The following is a 22101-nucleotide window of genomic DNA, read 5'->3' on the forward strand; positions in this document are numbered from 1 at the left end:
TTGTTAATACACAGCTAACATGCCGATAGTTTTCAGGGTTAGGCGGCGATAAAAAATCTGCCGCTAACTGGCGTTTGTGATAGGTATCGCTGGTCCTTGTGAATCTGCCCCTCAATTTTTTAACTTCTATATGCAGTTCATACAAAAAAGTAATCCTTTTTTACTACTTTCCCCAACATTGGAAGCCCTATAGAAATTGATGTAATGTTATTATCAGCATTTGAGCTCAAAAAGCATGCAAATAGCATTTGTGAATGTCTTTGTTTACATACTCCAGCAGAAGACCGAGAACTGATATTTAACACTGTTGAATTGAAAATGGAACAGTGGCTGTTTTCCGTGCATCCTATACAGCATGTTTACTCTTATTCTGAGAAAAGCTACTCAGTACACATAGCAGATAATCTAAAATGAAGGCAGATAGAAGAAATCCCAAAGTTCAAAATGAAAATAACACACACTAAATGCACTTGCAGCCAAATGTGCTCTCACCATAGAGGAAAGGAATACAAGTACTTTATAATAAAAATATAGTATTATTTGATATGTTCTACATTAAACACTCCTACTAAATTCACACATTGCTTCTTTGGCCCATCGTGTGAGAATATGAAGCGGTGCTCCTCTCCAAAAATGTGTCTTTTTAAGATCAAGTATTTACCAGTTGGTAAGTTCCTGGTACATTTTGCTGCACCACCTGGGAGAACACAGTGGTGCGGAAGTCGTTTGTGGACCTGACCAAGAACACTCTAATGACCAGAGATCCCCCACTCTTCAGTATCTATCAAGCCACAACCATCTCCATACCTGTTGCAATAAAGGCAAACTAGGTGCCCTGGTGCGTGGAATCCCTGAGAGGCACTGCCCATTTTATTCTAGCCAATCTAGCATGGAATGAGCAAGTAAGTTTCATTGGCTTTATTTAGTGGCAAGAGCTTGTGAAATGGGTTATTTTTTGAGGGCAGGTTTTTTTGGGGGGGAGGGGAGTTTCCCGGATTAAGTGCATTCTACAAGTAAAAATTTGCCCTCCCTTTTGGAGTTACTAAAATGGGATTATTTCCCCTCCTTTCGTGCCTCACCTATGCAATTTTCCTACTATAGCTAACGGAAAAGAAAGTTTGCTGCTGGGAGGGCAACCAAATATAAAAAAACAATCTAAAAGCCTAACGAAAGTTGATTTCACAACAGAAGCTTTTTTCACTCAGCAGCAGGAGTCCTAAATAAAACAATTGCTACCGCTGAACCGTAGTAATCGTTGCCAGTCAACAATTAATGCTGGTGTGCTTATGACACAGCATTGATTTAGGGATGTTAAAGTTTGCAATCATCTGAAATTAAAAAGTTGAAATATGTAGCACAGGGCTGGTCCCTGTGTAGTCCTGAGGAAGAGCTTGGAGGATGCTTGAAATATGTTGACAGATAGGAACTAATAGGTACACCTAAACTCATTGTTCTTTAGGCACCCTATTTCTTCTACCCCGTTTTTAATTCTACCACCTAGGAGTAAGAATAAATCATTTATAGCTTACTAGGCAGGTATTTTAAATCACTTACACATATCCCACTCCATCACATCACAGTTCTCGCACCACACATAGGGGCCGATTATGATGGCGGACAGACCTGAGTCCGTCTGCCACCATAGAGTAGGAGGGACCGTCCGCAGGGGCAGCGGCGGTCCCTCCATGCAGATTAGGATGTGACCACCAGGGTGGCGGTCACATCCTCTATTTTTAACATTGCGGCGGGTGCAGCTTCAAGCTGCACCCGCCTCAATGTTAAAAATGCATGCACGGCATCTGCGTGCACAAAGAGGCAGGCACCGCGCGGTGCCTGCCGCTTTGTTCACGCAAATGCAGGGTGGTACCATAGGTCTCCCCATGTGCACCCTCCACCCCCCCCTTCACCCAGGGGGCCCGCAACGGGCCCCCGAAGTGAAGGTCCGTATGCTTTTCCACGGCGGAAAAGCCGCCGTGGAAAAGCATACTTTCTACTCCATCATAATATGGCTGGCGGTGTCTGATAGACACCGCCAGCCATGTTAATGCTTTTCCGCCGCGGTCGGAAGGCGACCGAGGTGGAAAAGCGGCGGACAGATTGAAAGACCCACCAGCCATCCTAATTTGGCGGTGGGTCTTTCAAGCATCCGCGGCGGTTTTCCCGCATCCTCCGGGCCGGCGGTGGCTTCCGCCGGCCCAGAGGATGCGGGAAATCCGCGATCCTAATGACCCCATAGTCTGATTTAAGTGCTCCTACGTAGTTCACAAGTCGTAGCACGCCCTAGCCCGTAGAGGACTGGGATGGCCCCCATGATGAAGCATGTCACCGTGGGGCAACCCTGGTGAGTGAGGGGACTCTAAGAAAAATATTTTTTTTTCCTTTTCTTCTACCAACCCCAATGAGTGTTGTGATTATGATTATAGTAGCATAGCTAGACTCTTGATCTCTGGTTCAGAGGTTTTCAGGACTTGTACAAACTGTGGAGGGTGAGCCTAAGCATTTTCCCTCTATCTCCCTTTGATTTCTGATAACGTAGTGATGACTATGGGCCATATGTAGGTAAATTATATTTACAGATTCCTAAATACCGAATTTTACCGATTCGGTATTCAGGTTTCGGTAAATGAGATGTAGGTAAAAAATCGGTAACATTTACTGATTCGGAAAAATTCGAAAAATGTGTAACAAATCGGTATTTACCGAATCTGAAATAAAAAAAAACAAGCAATTGAGGAATCAACCAATCCTGTGCATCCACCCAACCCCACAACCAGGAAGTGGCCACACCCATGCAGGTGCAGACAATCAGACCCTTCTGGAGAGCTGGGAGTGCAGAGGAGAGCAACTAAGCCACTGGCTGAACATTACTGAGGAGAATTGCAGGATGGCATCCAATGAATCTGAGAGGGAAGGAGCAGAAAGGAAAAGGAAAATGAAGTTCAGTGCAAGTGAGCTTCAGGTCCTTGTGGAGGAGGTGGTGAAACACCACACACAGCTTTTTGGAAAGCAGTCCCTGCAGGTAGCAGAAGCAGTGAAAAGGAAGATCTGGGTGGCAATCCAGGCAAAGGTGAACGCTATTGGGGTGAGCCCATGGGACATCGTTGACCTCAAGAAAAGGTGGTATGACCTTTGGACCATCACCAAAAGGAAGGTGGCTGCACAGAGGAAAAAGGCCAATCTCACAGGGGGAGAAAGGAGCAGGGCACCTGCCCTCACTGACCTGGAGCAGCTGGTTGAGTCAACCCTGTAGCCCGAGAGTGTGTCTGGAATCGGGGATGCAGACAGCTCAGCCAGAGCTGCCATAAAACAAGGTAAGAAGCATGCACAGCAATCCTCCCCCCTTCCCTATTCCCACTCCCCAATATGGCTGTGTGACTCACACTCAGTATAGGTTTTAGTATACACCAGCAATGCATTATGGGAGATGTAGTCAGTGAAACACCCATCATGACAGTCATCACACTAAACAACAAGGCATGCCACACCCATCAGTCAGAAGCAGCAAAGGACATTGAGATAGTGTGACAGGAATGTAATTTAATATTGAAATGCAGGGCTGCAGGACCACTGAGCTAATGTCCATATCTGTCCACAGGAGAGTCATTGCGCAGGACTGTTCAGGAGAAGGATGGAAGGGCACCCCGTAAGGGAAGTACAGAGGATGCCAGCACATGTGCAGGTCACAGCACTCCACCACCACCGGCATCCACACCACAGGCAGCTGCACCAACAGAGCCAGCCGCAGCAGCAGAACCAGCTTCGCCACTGTTGATTGACTCACCACCACAGCGAGCCTCACAACAACTCTCAGCCTCACCATCAGCAACATCACCTGTAGCAGTAAGGCCCAAGAGGCATGCTGTTGCCACTCTCCATGTCATGGATTCATCCACTGAGGATTAAAGTGGAGGTGACACACCAACTTGTCCACTGGAGGAAACAAATGCTGGGCTGCAGTTGACCTCCGATGGTGCGCACACAGGTGCGAGATGCCGCAGGGCCCGGGAGCCCAGCTCAACTCAGCAGGGTGATGGGGTCTTCAGAGGGCTGGAGGCCAGTATGGTAAAGGTGCAGCGCCTGCAGGGGAAGGCGATTCAGTCAGTTCAGAGACAAATGCGGCACCTAAACCAGAACATGGTTAACATTGACAGGGGCAGAGGGCGTCAAGGAGATGGCTGTGGGCATGCGGGACATGTCCCAGTCTGTGTTGGTGCTGTGTGACACACTGGACGAGGACATGGCAAGAAGGCGCAAGGACAGGCAGTGTATGGAGCAGCACACCAGGGCAGTGAACTGCCTGGCAACTGCCACTTCCCTGCTCTACAAGCGCTCCGTGGCAATGCAGGAGGGGCTTGTGCACTGCTGCACTGATGTCACCAGGGGGATGGGGAAGGTGACATCCGCACTGGAAGTGCTCCTGACCACCCAGTCAGCCAACGCTGGTGCACTAGGTTTGGGGAGAGTGATGAGACCACCAACAGGAGCAGCATTACCCCCCCTGTACCAGACACCAGGAGGAGCAGCAGGTCGCATGCTGCGGGCCCTGGCTCAGCAGACAGTGAGGATACCCAGCTGCAGGCATCCAGCACTGTTGTGCGTGGGCGCAGATGTTAATGCTGCCCACACATTTATGAACATATTTAGGGTGAAGTAACCCATGACTACCTATTAAGGTTGTCACCATTTGGACTGGCATGGTGTGCCATTTGTTGATTGTCGTAGTGCCCAGTTATTAAACTACTTCATGTACATGCAACACCTGGCTGTATCTCCTTACTTACTTAAAAATAGTTGTGTGTGATCTCTGCCCGTCTCTGTCTCCCATCTGTTGCTGGCGACACTCCTGCTGTGTTGGGCTCAGGCTGTGCAAAGGTATCATCATCATCCTCAATATCTGTTAATTCTACTGCTGTTCCTTTCCTAGTGGCAAGGTAGTGCAGCATTACGCAAGTTGCAATAATTTTACAGCAGATGAGGGGTGAGTACTGTCGTGCACCTCTGCTTATGTGGAGGCAGCGGAACCTGCTTTTTAATAGTCCAAAGGAGTGCTCCACGACGTTGCGTGTAGATTTGTGTGCCACGTTGTAATGTCTCTCACTCGGGGTTGATGGGTTCAGGTAGGGAGTGAGGATGAATGTGTGGACGGCATATGCACTGTCGCCTATGTGGAAAAGAGAGAGCCATTACTCACATGCACAACAACACCTACATCTGTAATATCTATCAGGGTGTGTCATAGTGTTTTACCTAGCAGGTATCCTTCTCCGAATTCCCCTCGTGCCAGGCATGTGAAGATCCTACTGTTCTGGAAGATGCTTCCTGGAAATTTGGTCACGATGTCTGTGATTATGTTGGCAGCATCACAGATTACCTGCACATTTATGGAGTGGGTGGACTTTCTGTTCCTGTAGATGTACTCAGTGGCTGCAGGTGGACAGATTGTGATGTGTGTGCCATCAATGCAGCCGAGGAAATCTGGGAACTGTGCCATTTGGTAAGAGTCAGTCTTGGTCTTCAGTAGTTCCGCATGTGTGTCAGGAAAGCTGATGTAATGATGCATTCTCTGCAACATGGCCTCCAGGAACTTCCTGAAGAAACGGGACAGGCAACTCTGGGATACCCCACCTATCGCAGCTATCACCCCCTGGTAACTGCCAGATGCAAGCAGGTGAAGGCTACAGAGTACCTGCTCATGTGGTGGTATGGCGTGCACCCTTGGTGCTGGGTGCTCCAGGAGTGGGTGCAGGTCCCTTATCAAGTCCAGGATGGTGTGAGGGTGTAGCCTGTACCTTTCATGGATCTCTGCCTCAGTAGGTTGGAAGAGTGTGATCCGCAGTCTGTAGACCTGCTCCTCCCGTCTCCAGATCCACTCTCCTGCTGCCTGTAGCCATAGCCGCCTTGCTATCACATAGAAAGCTGCCATTCCGATCACACTGTTGCATTTTGGGGCCTGTTTTATGGCCTGCACCTGGCTACCACCTGCTTTCAATCCATGATAATTACCTACTCTTAAATACCAAATTTCATGAAATTCGGTATTTTCGAAATTACCTACATCTCTATTCTCATTTTTACCATTTCTTATTTACCGATTCGGTAAACAAGGATTCGGTAAATACCGATTCAGTAATTTCGAATTCAGTAATGATGAATCGGAATTTACCGATTCATAATTACGGAATCCTTACTTTTGGCTTCCTACATCTCAAATGCCTAAATACCGGTCGTTAACGGCAAATTTATCGAATTTCGGTCGTTACCGAACGGTTTTTAGCTACCTACATATCTCCCTAAATTATTCCTATGGCTGTATGGTCTTATGGTCGACCTGTGCTCAATACCTACTGTAACTGAATTTCTTTTGGAAAACTTTTTGGATAAGTTGGTAGAGCTGGATATTTCATTTGCAGTTTTCTCTACTCCTCATGACAAACCTGTTATTTTCTCATAGACTGACTAGGTGAATGTCATACTGAACAGTCTCATTCAAAAGCTCCATTCTGCTCGGATCAGCCTAACACTCTGCCACTAACACAAGAGAGTCAGATGAAAATGAGGGCTGGCCATGGATTTCATGGTCATTGTTCTTTCAAAATCACGTCAAGCCATGCCATATGTTGTGTAATGAAATGAAATGTGTGCTTGTAAAGCACACTTATACCCCACTGGAGTGTCTTGGCGCTGTAGAACGCTTCCTGGCTTTTCCCTGTGAAATGTCCACTCCTGGGCACCCCCAAGGTGAAGCCAGGCATCCCAGCGCTGTTGGGGCCATTGTGGAGATTAAGCAAACTATTGCCCAGAGTTGCAGAGTGGGACCCATGATTAGAATAGGCACCGAGGCGAGAATTATCAGGTCCGAGGAAATTGAGCCTAAGACCCACCGAGGGTCCAATTGAACCCTGGTCCTGGGCCAGACCTCTGCATCAGGGTCTGCCGCTCTAATCATTGAGCCACACTTCTGCCACTTGTGACCCTCGTAAGTGTGCTGTATATCAATACTCTCAAGAAATCTTAATTGTATATATTGGCTAACATGAAGTTTCGAAATAGGTGTGTCCGAAACTTAGCTAGAAGATGGGGTGGAACACATTTACTATCGCTTCACAGAATATACAAAGACAATATTGTGGCTCTGGCAGTGCACATGGTTCGTTTGTGAAAAGAAATTGCTTACAACTAGTAGAAAACTATTCTTTCTGCAGAGTACTGGCCCTACACCTGTCTACCTCAACCTTCACAATACACTACAAGCCTGTTACAAACTATGTGGAGATAAAGATCTCAGCTCTGGGTCTCCGTTTGGTTAAATCAATATTGCTGTTCATTTACTTCACATGAATTTCCCAGGCTCTGATACATCTATGATGGGTTGGCAGAATTAGGCTTTGGGAAAGTGTGCAAAAGATCTTTGCTGAACTATCTGTGAGAGCTCATCTCTTAATTAGAGCAAGCCCTGGCACTGAGAATTATTTCGGATGGACCCATATTTCCGTGACTGGACCTTACTTTAACATTGTTTATTTGGTCTGCTTATGGAGATGTTGGGCCAGCATAAGGGTGAAGGATATGAATTTATTATGTTTCTGTAATGGAAGTTAATTTCAAACTTGTGTGAACTTTTATGTTTTGTAAAACCTATGAATCCGCAAGTAGAACAATTCTTAAACAAATGTTCTTGCCATCTGAATTTCGATTACGCAGAGCAGACATATTGCATTTGTTGATGAAGAATAATCTTCTGACCTGTATGATATTGTCCAAATTTTCGCAAAAGGCATTGAATATTGGAACAACTATGCGTGAATGTTGTAGTCGAAATCATAAAAGGCTTTGGGGCAGATTTAGAAGTCCCTTGCAACACTTTTGTGCCCCGTTGCTCCACTTTTTGTAGATGCAGCGGCAGCGTAATCAAAGCACCATGTTGCGGCCCATTTACAACATGAGGCATCTAGGCAGATGCGTCACCTTGTAAATCCCTGCGGCGCATTATACTTGCGTCAGGTGTAATGTATGCAGGGAGGGCGTTCCCCCACAAGAAAGCCTTGTAGAAGTGGCGCTGTGAAATCTACAAGACTTCACTGCACCAACTCTAGGACGCCACTGCGTGAAAAGCCTAAGTGAAGCAGTGTATTGGGAATAGGCCTCCCCATGCATTGCTGGAGTTGCATTGTGCTTGCGACCTGTCTCCAGCAATGCATGACTTTTGGGCCAACAGATGCGCCAGAATTTCTGAAGCATCTGTCAACCCTTGTGCCATGGTGAGCCATATTGTCAATTTGGCACATCCATGGTGGCTCAAGGGTTTCACATGGAGGCACAGGGAAACTGATGCATCTATAGAGATGCCTCAGTTTTTTGTAATTCTGCGACTTTATTCGGGTGCAAGATGCATCAATGTTCACGGGCCAAGTTAAAACATGAAATATAAAGCAATACACATTACAACATGAAGCCAACGTCGGTCAATTACTGTAGGAAATAAAAAGCTGAACTGCACTGTCTACGTTGTAAGCCCTCAGAAATGGAATTAAAAATTGTTTAGTATATTTTTTATAACACCCGCCAACCCCAAAAAATAAAAAAACATGTAAAATCTTTTTTCCGGATCTACCATCACAAGGACAAAGAAAAGAACCAAGGTTTTTATGGTGAGTCAGTAGAATACAGAAAAAGTATTTAATGGTGTCCGCCCTAAAACGACATAATAGACATCTTTCCCAACGTTCGCGTGCACACAACAAATATTGATTAGGTGCACTACCAAGGCTCAGATGCAGATAGGCTACGACAGAGGGATTGTGCATTTCTTCAGAAAGCCTATGAGATCGTGCTTAATTATTAGCGTTTCCACTTGCTTTTTATTTAAACTCCGCTCGTTCAAGGCTTCATATAAGCGTGAGATAGCCCAATGTCCTAGTCTACAGCCCTGACTATTGTCGGGCTGTTGAGGTATATGGACTCAGGTGTGAATCTTTTCATGTGTATGTTTTTAAATATTGCTATGTGATCTCTATCTGTATTACTTAATGCATTCATGTGATGATTTTACCTTTCACCTATTTCTAATGTTTGTTTTTAAGGTGCGTGTGCAGAATTTTGACTAGCCCGCACCACCACATCACACACACAACACCAATTATTCTATAGTATTGGGTTTTGTCATTTACATATTTCTCCGCCTTACTTTACGAAAGAAAACTTCATAAAACAATTTGGAGAGGCATATTTACTGCAATTTGTCCGTGCTTTGATTAATGAAGTTGTCATTAAAATAAAATGTCTTTTGAGGATCAGAAAGCTGAGGCTCATTATATTACAAACAGTTGCAGCGTGTCATGACCTGAGCATGCTGATTAAAAAATGACACTTTTATAACTAATTTGAATCATATATTGCTGTGATGATCTTATAATTATGTGAGGATTTGTACCTCAGTAACGTGTATTTGCTTGTGTAAACTGAGATAGTTTATTAAGCTGCAAACAAAGGGTAGACATAGTGGACATCTTTTTTTTTCTAAAGTAGCATAGATTGTTTTTTCTAGGATGGAAAATATTGCCTTTTTAATATAAATGCGCTGATGGAGTATTGACATTTCGTAAACATAATTGACTAATTCTAGTTTTATGTTTTGAGAAGTGCTTTTAAATGGAAAGCACTTTCCTAATCCCTTGCTGAAAGCAAAACAAGCATGTCATCAGAGAACACAATAACACTTTTTTAAACAAATAAACTAACATGAGTTACCTTCAAATGCTTCTGCTACACTGAGTAATGGAAATATTTATTTCATGGACCTAATGACATCGAAACTGATTAAAAAATATTGTTTGAAAGGATGTGATGCGATCTGTTTTTTAAAGCACCCTTTGAGACACGTTTCGAGTTCACTCCACTGAATTTTCTGTGCGGGTGATTCAATTACTCTGGCTCTTGGTATGCCTCTTTGACCGCAACAGACTCTTTTTAGAAATAGATCAACTTCCTTTGTCTGGTTGTGTCCTCTTCCAAGGCTCTCTCGGTGACGTTACATACCATGATGTTCGTCTGTCAGTAGTTTTTTAGGGTCTGGCAAGAGACAGGTTTAGTCATTTAACAAAGCTTTTGTAAAGAAATGGAAACAGCACAGCATGTGCACAGAGAAGAGTTATGAGTCAGCCCTCCTCTGACAATGCATGTGGAAAAGGTTCAGTCACAATTTGGAACCCATACAGGGGAGCCTTTTGGTAACTCTGAATCAGTGTCATATGTAGTTGTCCCTGTGTACAATATTTGAAAATAGCAAGCCGCTGAATGTGCTCACTCTCAGTGGGATACAGAGGAGCTGTTCCATAGTGTTAAAAAATGGGATACTGGTTGACGGGTGGGTGTGTGTGAGCCTTGGTGAAGAAGCAATCACAATTCTAGTCAGTTTAAGGCGCAAGAAAGGGGCGTGGCTTACGCGCCGGCGAGAGATGGCGCTTCCTCCGTGAGCTCCAAGGCGACGCGGGACTTCTTTCAGTTTTCCACCTGTTATCCCCGGCTTCGGAGACCAGCCACACACTTTATTGTACGGCGGGACATGGTCCCCATGCATTGCGAGATGCGGCGGCTCTTTTAACTACCGCTTTGCATCGTTCTGCCGCTTTATTTTCATCAGCAGTTGCGGGACGCGAGTGGCCGCCATTTTGAGCCGCCGAGCTCGCGTCCCGTTTCTCTCACGTCTCTGCCTCCACAGTGTCCAGCTCTCCTCCTGCAATGTCGGTTGGGCTCATATTTACAAGGTATGGTGTAACTACCCCAACATGACACCCTGTTATACCTTTATGACTTTTTGTGCCACAAATCTCTTCTTTGCTCGCTACTGCGTCATCCCTTCATAGCGGCGGCCATTTTGTGGTACTTTCTTTGCGCAATGCTCACCCTCCTTCTCTTATCTGCCTGCAAATCTCTGTGGATTATCGACTGACCTCTTGGGCCTTCTATCCTGTGGACGCTTTGCTGTTTCCCTGCTACTTCATTGATAGATGTTTTTTTTTTGCCTGTGTATTGGATTGCTTTTCACTCAATTTCGACGCCTCTCCTGTGGATTTGAGGTATTGCTTCTACATTGCTCTCCTTTACCTCATATGTAACCTATTCCTTCTGCTGCATTTCCGAACTCTGCGTATAGGTCCTCAGTCTTATGTTTCTTGTGGTGTGGCTTCATTCTCTACGTTCCTCCTAGTGTGCACCTCTGTTGCCACAATGTCTCAACATGGGGGCCACTCGAGCTCCACCACCACTGGTACCAAACCAAAACGCCCCAAAAATGACCCGCCATCTCCAATTCGTTCTTCCTCGAAACCTGTGCTGGATTCCATCCTAGAAGAGGTTCGTGGTTTACAACCTTTTATGTCTGCAACCAACGAGAAACTCAAGCAGATAGAAGATAGATGGGTTGTCATGGAGGGCAAGGTTTTGGACCTAGAGCAACGCGTCAGCGACATCCAGGATGTCTCTACTAAAATTCCCATTCTTGAAAAGGAAATTCAGCAGTTGAAACTGCACACAGAGGACCTTGAAAATCGTAACAGGAGGAATAACCTCCGTATTTATGGAATTCCGGAGTCCCTTGAGGGGGCGGACATGGTGTCCTTCATTCGCAAATTCCTTTATGAACTTTTGGAACTCCGACCAGAATCTAATCCTCTCAACATCCAGCGTGCTCATCGTCTGGGCCGTCTTACATCCAACCCGACCAAACCTAGGGGCATTATCCTGCTATTTTTGGAGTTTACTGAATTGATGACTGTTCTTAAAGCTGCACGACTAAAACGTCGCCTCATTTGGTCGGGTCATACCATCTTTATTGCCCAAGACTTATCAAACGCTACAAATGCACGTCGCAAGGAGTTCCTGAATCTTCGCCCTCACATGAGGGACTTGAACATTCAATATGGTATTCTGCATCCATGTCTCTGCAAAATAACTCACAACGGTCGTTCTCGTACATTTGATGATCCTCTGAAGCTTCGAGCATATCTTCAAAGTGTTTCTACTTCCACCATGGACACCAATGACTGAAATTGATTTTTCGTACTTCCTTGCTCTTACTAAACTGATGTCTTGACGACTGTTGTGGCCTTGTCCTGGTCTCTTCTATGCATTTCTTTCCTATGACTTTTCTTTTATTTATATCTCCTATGTCTATTTTTCCCGCGTTTCCTTCGCTCTGTGGGGTTGGCGCCTTTGCTGGCGTCTCCATGCTCCTACTGTCTTGGTATTCTCTTTTCTCTCAGATCTGGCTTCTTTGCCATGATCTGTTCATTTCTTCTTCTCTTCTCTCTCTCATCTCTCTTGTCCTTCATTTCACAGGCCATGTGTGTTCTTCCCCCATTCCTCTATTTTCCCTTCTCTTCCTTGTTTACTCCGCATCCTTGTTTAATGTTGCTCATCGTATGTTTTCCTGCTCTCATTTTCTTATCATTATGCTCGGTACGTTTACCCGATCACCGTTTCTCTCTGTTTGCCTGACTTTCCATACCTTTGTCTGTATTTTGTATTGTATTTTGTACTCAATTCTCATTTGTAATGTATTTGTTTGCATTGTCTTGCCTTGTAGTTGTTTCCCTGAAGTGTACTGGACCCAGATGTCATCCCCTTCTCCTGCCTTCCGTCATGTGTAATTTTGTAACTTGGAATGTTCGTGGTCTCGGCAACCCTGTTAAACGTCAAAAGGTACTATCCCATTTATCCAAGTTGAACTCTCAGATTGTTTTTCTTCAAGAAACTCATTGTACAGATGTTGAATCGTTGAAACTAAAGAGGGCCTGGGTGGGTCAAGTTGTATTTTCTCCTGCTGTTGACAAAAAGGGTGGTGTTGCTATATTGTTTCGTAAAGGTTTGAATGTTCAAATTCTCTCTTCTCAAGCTGATGATGTGGGTCGTTGGGTTATGTCTAAGATTGTCATACAAAACAAAACGATGGTTCTCCTGAATATATATGGCCCTGTCCGCCCTGACCCTAAATTTTGGTCTGACATCAAAATCCTCATTTCCTCCATTGACTGTCCTAATATTGTTATAGCTGGTGATCTTAACCAATGGTTAGATCCATTTTCAGACAGGCTATCTTCCAGCAAATTCCAACCTGACAAGACGCACAAATCCTTTCAGTCAGCCATTGCCTCCGTCCCCTTTTCGATGTTTGGAAAACGTGTAATCCAGATTCACTGGAATATACCTTCTACTCCAATGTTCACCACACCCGTTCCCGAATCGATTATATTCTAGTCAGCAAGTCCCTTCTCCCGACGATTCAGCAGTCCGAAATTAGTTCTATTTTTTTATCGGACCATGCCCCTGTTTCTGCCACCTTTGACCTTACCCAAACCTCTTCATGTTTTAGCCGATGGAAATTTAACACTTTCCTTCTCTCAGATTCTGTTTTTATGTCTGAAGTTAAGGATTTTATTTCTGAATACTTCTCCCTCAACTTACCTCATGACACATCGATTTCAAACAATTGGGATGCCTTCAAAGCTGCCCTACGTGGCTTCATAATTTCCTATGTTTCTAAAAAGAAGAAACTCAATCGCTCAAAATATACTGCCCAACTTGCCAACATCAAGACATTGGAACACTCTTACTTTCTTCCAAAAATCCCGACGCTCTCCTCCACCTTATCAAAGCTAAATCTGACCTCAATCAAATTGCCACAGTTGAAGCCTGTAACACCCTTTTGAAGATTAAATCTAAATATCATGGGGGTCAAAATAAAGCTGGCAAAATGTTAGCAAATTACCTCAAAATTAAATCTGAACGAAAATCAATTGAACCCATTCTCAATGATGCATCGAACACATTAGTTACCTCCGACGAGGATATTGCAGAAGTCTTTCATAACTATTATAAACTCCTCTACACTGATTACACTCATCCTGAGGATGATGATCTCTCCCATTTTTTCGAAGACCTCCCCCCTCCCCCATCCCTCCCTACAGAGTTTCACCAATCAGAAACTGACATTACCCCCCAGGAAATCCTCAAGGCAATTACCTCTCTAAAAAAATCGAAAGCTCCTGGCCCAGATGGTCTCCCTATTGAATTTTACTCTGCCTTGCATTCTATTTTTATTCCTCACCTTTTACTACTTTTTAATTCCTTTATTTCGAACGCTAAGGCTTCTGGCTCCTTCTTGGATGCCATGATAATCATCATCCCCAAGCCTGACAAAGACCACTCTTTATGTAAAAACTTTCGCCCCATTTCCCTAATTAATTACGATTGTAAGATTTTTGCCAAAATTCTCGCTGCCCGTCTCGAATCCCTTATCCCCCTTTTAATCAACACGGATCAAGTTGGATTTGTGAAAGGTAGACTTGCTGCTGACAATGCCCGTGTTTTTGCCAATGTTATTTCCCACAGTAAACACTTGAAAACCCCATTAGCCGCCCTCTCCTTGGATGCTGAGAAAGCTTTCGACCGCATTAATTGGAAATTTATGTTTAAATCATTACAATGGTTTGCTTTTGGTCCCTCTTTTATCTCTTTAGTGAAACTCCTGTACTCAGCTCCACATGCCAGCGTTTTTGTCAATAATCAATTCTCAAAATTTTTCCCCTTATCAAGAGGAACGAGACAGGGTTGCCCTCTTTCCCCTTTACTATTTATTCTTTGCCTTGAACCATTCCTGATTAGAATACGCTCTAACCCCCAGATTAATGGGTTCCACTTGTCGTCCATCGAGACGAAAATTTCGGCTTACGCAGATGATATCCTGGTTTACATGGCCAATCCTGTCTCTTCCCTCCCTCCGTTTTTGGAAGAAGTCCGCTTATATTCCTCTGTCTCTGGCTATAGGCTTAATCTTTCCAAGACGGAGGTTTTACCCTTAACTTCAACTTGTTACCAATATATGTTTGCTTCCACTGATTTTGCCTGGTGTCCCTCCAAGATCAAATACTTGGGTATTTGGTTTTCCTCTTCGTTAGGTGAAACCATTAAATTGACCTTTGCCTCTCTTACTCAAAAAATTCAATCCCTCCTTCAATCCTGGTCCCCCCTTTTCCTCTCCTGGTGGGGTCGATTAGACACTATTAAAATGATGATTTCCCCGCATATTTTATACACTGTTTCCATGCTTCCCATGAAGATCCCTAATTTATATTTTACTCGGTTGGACTCCACCTGCTCCAAATTCTTGTGGAATAATAAATGACCCCGTATTGCTCTTCATAAGCTCATACGCCCTAAATCTGAAGGTGGAGTTCGCTTTCCTGATTTTAAATCATACCACCATGCCTTTCTAATCAAGCAAGCTTTCTCACTGGCCTTTGATTTTAATGATACCCCTCTGCCCAAATGGATTGCCATTGAACGGTCCTTGTTAAAAGACCTTACTTTCCAACAATCTCTTTTTATGTCAAATTGTTCATTTCTGACTAAACACCCAGTACTGAAATACTCACATACTCTGCTACACACCGAATTCTCGAAAGGTTTATCCCCCTTGCAATGTTTTCTCTCATCAAGTGTATGGTACAACAAATATCTTAAGTATAAGGGTAAATCTTTTTACTTCAAGTATTGGAAAGAAAAGGACACTGTATTTGTATATCAATTTTTTTCTGATTCATCCATTATTTCATTTCCTGTAATGCAAACCATGTTTGACCTACCTGTTCATTTTAGCAAAGAATATGACATTATCACTTCCGCTATCATATCCCATTTGTCTACCCTTCCTACCTTTGCTTCCCTCCCTTCCCTTACTCCTTCCACTCCTCTATACCCTTTGTTTTCCCAGCAAATCCCCAAAGCCGCTCTGGTTTATAAGCTGTTGTTAGCTAATATTACGCCTAGACCTAAAACTGTTACTGAAACTGCATGGGAATCTGATTTTTCTATCTCGTTATCCGTTGATGTTTGGGATCACTTATGGTGCAAATTGTTTAAGACATCGATTTCAGCTCGCATTACTCAGTCACTTTTTTTTCTGTATCATAGAGCTCTTCTCACCCCTGTTAGCATTACAAAATTCTCCTCCTCGTCCTCCCCCCTCTGTTGGTCCTGTTCCTCTTCCTCCGGCACACTCAAACATCTACTGTTTGATTGCCCCTCTGTTCTTGCTTTTTGGAACTCAGTTTGGGATCTTTGCTTGCGCATTTTTCATTTTGATGTCCCATACTCATCGATGCACGTTTTTTTAGGTTCCCAATCTGATATTTTAGACTTACATTCATACAATGCTAAATTATTTGATCTTTTCATTGCAACTGCTTTTAAAGTAATTTTGTCCTGTTGGAAGGATAATACTAAATTGTCTGTTCATACATGGTGGAATTTCATATGTGATGAGCATAGAATTGCAATTGCTTCTTCTTCATCTGTCCCCTTAAAAATTAAATCTGATCTTATCTGGCTTCCTTTTTCTAACTTCTTATCATCCTCCTCCCCTTCCTAACTTGTCCTTCTTTTTCTTATCTCCCTTTCTTTTTCTTTTCTCCTCCTTCTTTCCTTTTCCCCTCTCTTCCTTTTTTCACACTATCTGAACCACCTCTCCTCTTCATCTCCTTCTCCTTGTTTTTTCACATTGGTTCTGATTTTTTTGTATACTGTTATATTATGCTGTATTCTTTCTTATACAAAATAAAACTTTATTAAACTGAAAAAAAAAGGCGCAAGAAAACCCAAATTAACCTATGTTCAACTCCCTGGTAACTTGGAACAGAGCAGTCAGGCTTAATTTAGAGAACATGTGTAAAGTATTTGTTCAACAATTAAAGCAGTAAAACAGTGAAAACACCACATAAAAAAAGCCCAAACCAGGTTAGAATAAATAAATAAATGAAACCATACCAAAATCGAAAAATATCCAATCCATAGAACCGGAGTTATATATAGAACTGTTTATTCAATCTCAGAAATCGTTGGAAGAGATTCAGTCTCTGGGACTTCATCATCGCGAAATTGAAAAAACTGGCCTGCGCAAATGACTTTGCAGTCTTGATGGCCAGTCCGCACCGCTCCGATCTGAGGCCTACATGCAGTGGTTGCAGTGGCACAATCATTTGGAAAAGTCACTGGGTACAAGTTAAATTCTGATAAGACTCCGATCTTATCCAAAGCGGCTCCTCTTGGTCAGGATAAGAGATGGGTAGTCTTTGGTGTATATTGCGGTTACTCTAACCATTAACATCTCAGAGACCCCGGAGAATAACTATGGGAAGCTGTATCAACATTATGTAGAAGTTTTTTCTAATTGGTATTGTTTTCATTTAGGCCTTATTGGATGTTGCTGTCTTATTAAGATGATTATCCTCCCTTAGTATCTTTACTTTTTTGTATTGTATTACACTTTTTCTCCTAGTGGCGTTCTTTACTAAACACTATGGCAGAAGTTTATTTGGTGTTATCGGAGGAATCGCTGTAAGATCCAATTCTTACAACAGCCTAAGGAAGATGGTGGGGTCACACTTCTGGTTCTGAGGTTTTATCATTTGGTGTCAATATTTCACAAATTCTGTTGGTTGGGGTGTGGCCACAAGGGCATATGTTTACAGAGTTTCTTCTGCTTGGCCAATCAATTGTCCCCACTGTGGGTATTGCGGAAACTGTATATTAGGCAAACTCACATTAAGACGTTAAAAGTTTTCCCACTTATTTGGAGTTACCTTAAGCACATATTTTCACCCCATTTATTCGGCTCATGTATTAGGGCTATAATCTTAATCTTCCTAATGGTATTCATGACAGCTTTAGGGAACTCTGAGGTAGGGTTAACCTTTAGAATTCAGCTAGTTGATGCAGATGTTCTCTCTGCATTTGGGAATATACAGCAGCTGCAGCACTTTATTTTGAGACCTAAGGAAGACTATTTGAGTTGCTCTTATAACCCTGGCCTGGACCTTGAAAGGAAAGCCCTGCTAATGAGAAACATTGGGCAGGTATACAAGGGTAATATATCTGTCTACTCAGGATCATCTGGAGGATCTGTTCCAGTGGAGGGCAAATAAGTGAAGCGTTCTGCTCAACTTGGAAGTAACGGTTGCTGACCTCCGGCGCAATAATGTATTGTCTCTCTTAGCTTTGAATGTGTCATGTATTAAGGTACATCATCTCAAATATATAAATGGCTGGTACTATACTCCACACCGGCTATTCATCATGAAACTATGGCCAGAGGATCATTGTTTCTGCTGTGGGCCCGTGGGAGCCAATGTGGTTCTTGATTTTGCATCTTGTTCTATGTTGCATTTGTATTGGGGATTTGTCTTTGGCAATATGTACGGCATCTCTAACCTTGCAGTCATAGCTGATTCGAAGCTTATCATACTGGAACATACATCAGCTATTCCTTCCTACCTGTCTGAATTATATATATTTTTCTATTTCGCTGGCAAGACTAGTGTTGACATGTGTTTGGCTTTTTAGTGGTGAGTCTCCTGATCAGTGAATCTGGCAGCCAAAATTCTTGAGCACAAGTAGGTTAGAGATGGGTCTGAGAATTAGCCTCAGAGGAGAAAGGTGGGCTGGATCTGGGTCCCCATTCGGGGCTGGTTGGCGATTGTGGCTCCTTCCTAGGGCTTGCCTGCCTAGTTTCTCTTTTCATTCTGCCTCCACAGCACCCTTCTCACCGTTGCGTGGTTATGCATTGAAGTTATGGTTGATTTGTCTCTATACAACCAATGTTGTTGGTTTAGCCTTGCCACTTATTTTGTTCTGATCTTGTTTGCTGGATAAGTAACTTATTATGTCCCTTCACTTCTATAATTTGTTGTTTTCTTTGCTATCCAAACATTAATCAAACTGTATATATATATATATAAAGAAAAACAAAATGAAATAGAGTTATGAATAAAAAAAAAAATGCAATATAGTCCCTAAAAGCATAAAGCACCAACTTCAGCTATCGGATCACGCTGGATCACAAAGTCAAAAGTTCAGGCCAACCACAATGCTGGACAGATACAGTGCCAAATATGTCCTTTTTAACGTTTACCTTCTTTAGTTTTGTGTCAAGAGTCCCACTCACATTAGAGAGGGTCACTGTGAGCAAGGAGAGCATTGCCATCAGCAGTTGGCATGGCACAAAAAGTAGGCCAGGCTAGAGCTTCGCGTTTGAGGTCCCCCACGGGCTGAAGCTGCTGCTGTGCGAAGAGATGTAGTCTTGCGCTGATTTTAGGTGTGAGCAGCACAGTTCCAGTGCGAGCTGACCCACGTCCGTTTGCAAAGAGCCCAAAAGCTTGAATTTAAGAGCTCAAGAGTCACACCCAGGGTTCAGAACCTGAGACCTACCTCTTGGGGGTCAGGAACTTGCTGAAACCAGATCCATGAGCTGTTGGGGATCTAGTTTTGTCCCTGAGACTCAGATGAGGTGACCAGCAGACTAGCCCTTCAAGCCACTCTGGGGTCCTGGGTTCAAGGTGGGTTGCAGGTACAATCCTCCTCCCCAGGAAAGAGGGCAGCAGGCAGCAGGCAGAAGGTCAGCACAGCACAGCACGGCACCTGAACTAGGACGGACGCTCAACACCTCCCTCAGATCTTGCATCTGCCCAGATGACTGGAAACGGGCAGAGGTGAAACCCCTCCTCAAGAAACCAATAGCCGGCCTAACAGACCTGAAAAACTACTGGCCCATCTCTCTCCTCCCCTTCACAGCCAAAGTCACAGAGAGACTCGTGAACGCCCAGCTTACCGCCTTCATTGAAGAGAACTACATCCTAGGCACCTCCCAGTCTGGTTTCTGCAGAAACCACAGCACCGAGACCGCCCTCCTTGCAGCCACCGACGACATACGCATGCTACTCGACCAAGGACACACCACGGCCCTCATCCTTCCAGACCTCTCTGCAGCTTTCGACACCGTCTCACACCACATGCTCACAGCCAGCACATGGTGGCCTTCTGCCCTAAGGAACCCTCACACCCCGAAAAACCATGCTCTGAACCTCGGCATCATCCTTGACTCCTCCCTCTCCATGAACCGCCAGATCAACGCGGTCACCTCCACCAGTTTCAACTGCCTTCGCATTAACCGTAAGACCTTCAAATGGATCCCCCCGACTGCAGAAGGGCCATCACCCACGCACTCATAACCAGCAGACTGGACTACGGCAACTCCAAACCATCCAGAACACCGCAATAAGTCTCGTACTCAGAACACCGCATCACAAGCATATGACCCAACATCTACAAGGCCTCCACTGGCTCCCCCTCGAGAGGAGGGTCACTTTCAAACTACTCACCCACGCCTACAAGTCACTCAACAACATCGGAACCAAATACCTCAATGAGAGAGTATCTTTCCACATACCCAAGAGGAACCTCCGCTCCGCCGATCTTGGCCTGGCAGAGGTCCCCCACATCCGCACAAACAGTACCGGCAGGAGAGCCTTTTCCTACATTGCAGCCAAGACCTGTAATGAGCTCCCTGTTGACATTGGATGCTCCCCGACTCTGCACACGTTCAGAAAGGATATCAAGACCTGGCTTTTCGACTGATCCGGAGCCGCTCCCTCCATGCCTTGAGAACCTCATGGTGAGTAGCACGCTTTACAAACCCCTGATTGATTGATTGATTGAACACAAAGAGCATTTCATGCTGACTGATTCGGTGGTGGTCCAATCCTCCTAGGACCACCCCAAGCAAAGTTATGGGCAAAAATGCAATGCCAACCAAAGGCCCAGCTAAGCATTGTGGGGCGAGAGTCTAGAGTGCAGTGAATATTATAGCATTAGCTCTCAGCTGAGTGGGAGAGCCTGCCCCTTGAGGAATGTTTTGATATTGAATGCTATAATATTCACGGCTCTCTAGAATCTGGTCCCATAATGCTTTGCGGGGCTTTTGGTTGGGATTGTATTTTTGCCGATAACTGACTGTATGAAATTGTATGATCTGCCACTTGTTTTTATGTGTTTTGAAGTTGGGTTGGGGGGACCGGAGGGGATAAAAAGAAAAGCTGCATCCTTCTTTTCATTTTTATTGACGCGCAACGAGGGCTCCTTAGCACAGAGATTGCTGTATCTTGCAGTATAATAAATAAAGTTTAAAAAAAATAAGGAATGGGGACTGATTTGTGTTTGGTGCATATAATAATCCTGCGGCCATCTAGATGACCTTTTATTAGCATGTATTTACCCTCTGCGTCAATAGCTGTTTCATCAATTGCGAAAGGTGTACTTGGCTTGATCCAAATTAAGGTCCCCCTTGTGAGTGCACAGTAACCCAAAGCATATTATTGCAAGCACCATCTCTGCTGCAATTTTGCTATTTCAGGTGTTGTGAGGTGTGTTTCTTGGAGAAAGGTGATATGGGCATGGTGTTTCTTCAGGTAGGAGTAGAATGAATATCTATGTCAGGTGTGTGAATGCCCCGGACATTCTAGGTGTATATGCTGATAGATGTCATTTATGTTGTAATGTACGGTCTTGTGTTGATTATCTTTTGGGAGCTAATATATGATGCATGCATGAATCAGTTTCTAGGGTGCGTTGGGAGGCTTCACCTGAGGACATATTTGGGCTTGTGGCACAGAAACACAACCTCTGTAAACAATAACAGTAGTAAACTGGCTTTTCAAATATCATTAGTGCGGGCATGCAACGTGCATCCGTCCAAACCGTGAACTAGTACATTATGACTTCTTTTGGCTAGTGGGGTTGGGCTTTGTTTGTGTCAAGGATTGGTTAGCTGAGTAAAGGAATCCCCCTCTTTACTTTACAGTGGACAGAACTGAAAGGTACACAATTGCTACCACACTCCCTCCTCTGCACACTGCTAAATTCTATATTCCAACTGTTTCTGTACTGGACTACTATACGAAATGTATGTGTTGATTAGTGCATGGTTAATACATTTCTACCTTTGAATTATATTGTACTCATTCTAGCGTTACCTGCATCTACCCAGAGTCCGGTCTATTAACCATGCTGCATTTCCACTTTTGATTTATATGATATCATCTGCTGTTTGCGTGGTACCTTCAGGTGGTTTACGGGAGTCCAGGGAGGAGGAAGCAATGTCCACTGCTTCCTCATTACTTCCTCCCTCTGCTGGACTGTCACCAGAATTTGCCTCCCTTTGATTCTCATCAAGTTCGGCTGCTGCCTCTAGCGATCTGCGCTGGTCCTGAATCA

Source organism: Lissotriton helveticus, chromosome 6 (genome assembly GCF_964261635.1).
Source record: "Lissotriton helveticus chromosome 6, aLisHel1.1, whole genome shotgun sequence".
In the NCBI taxonomy this organism is placed as follows: Eukaryota; Metazoa; Chordata; class Amphibia; order Caudata; family Salamandridae; genus Lissotriton; species Lissotriton helveticus.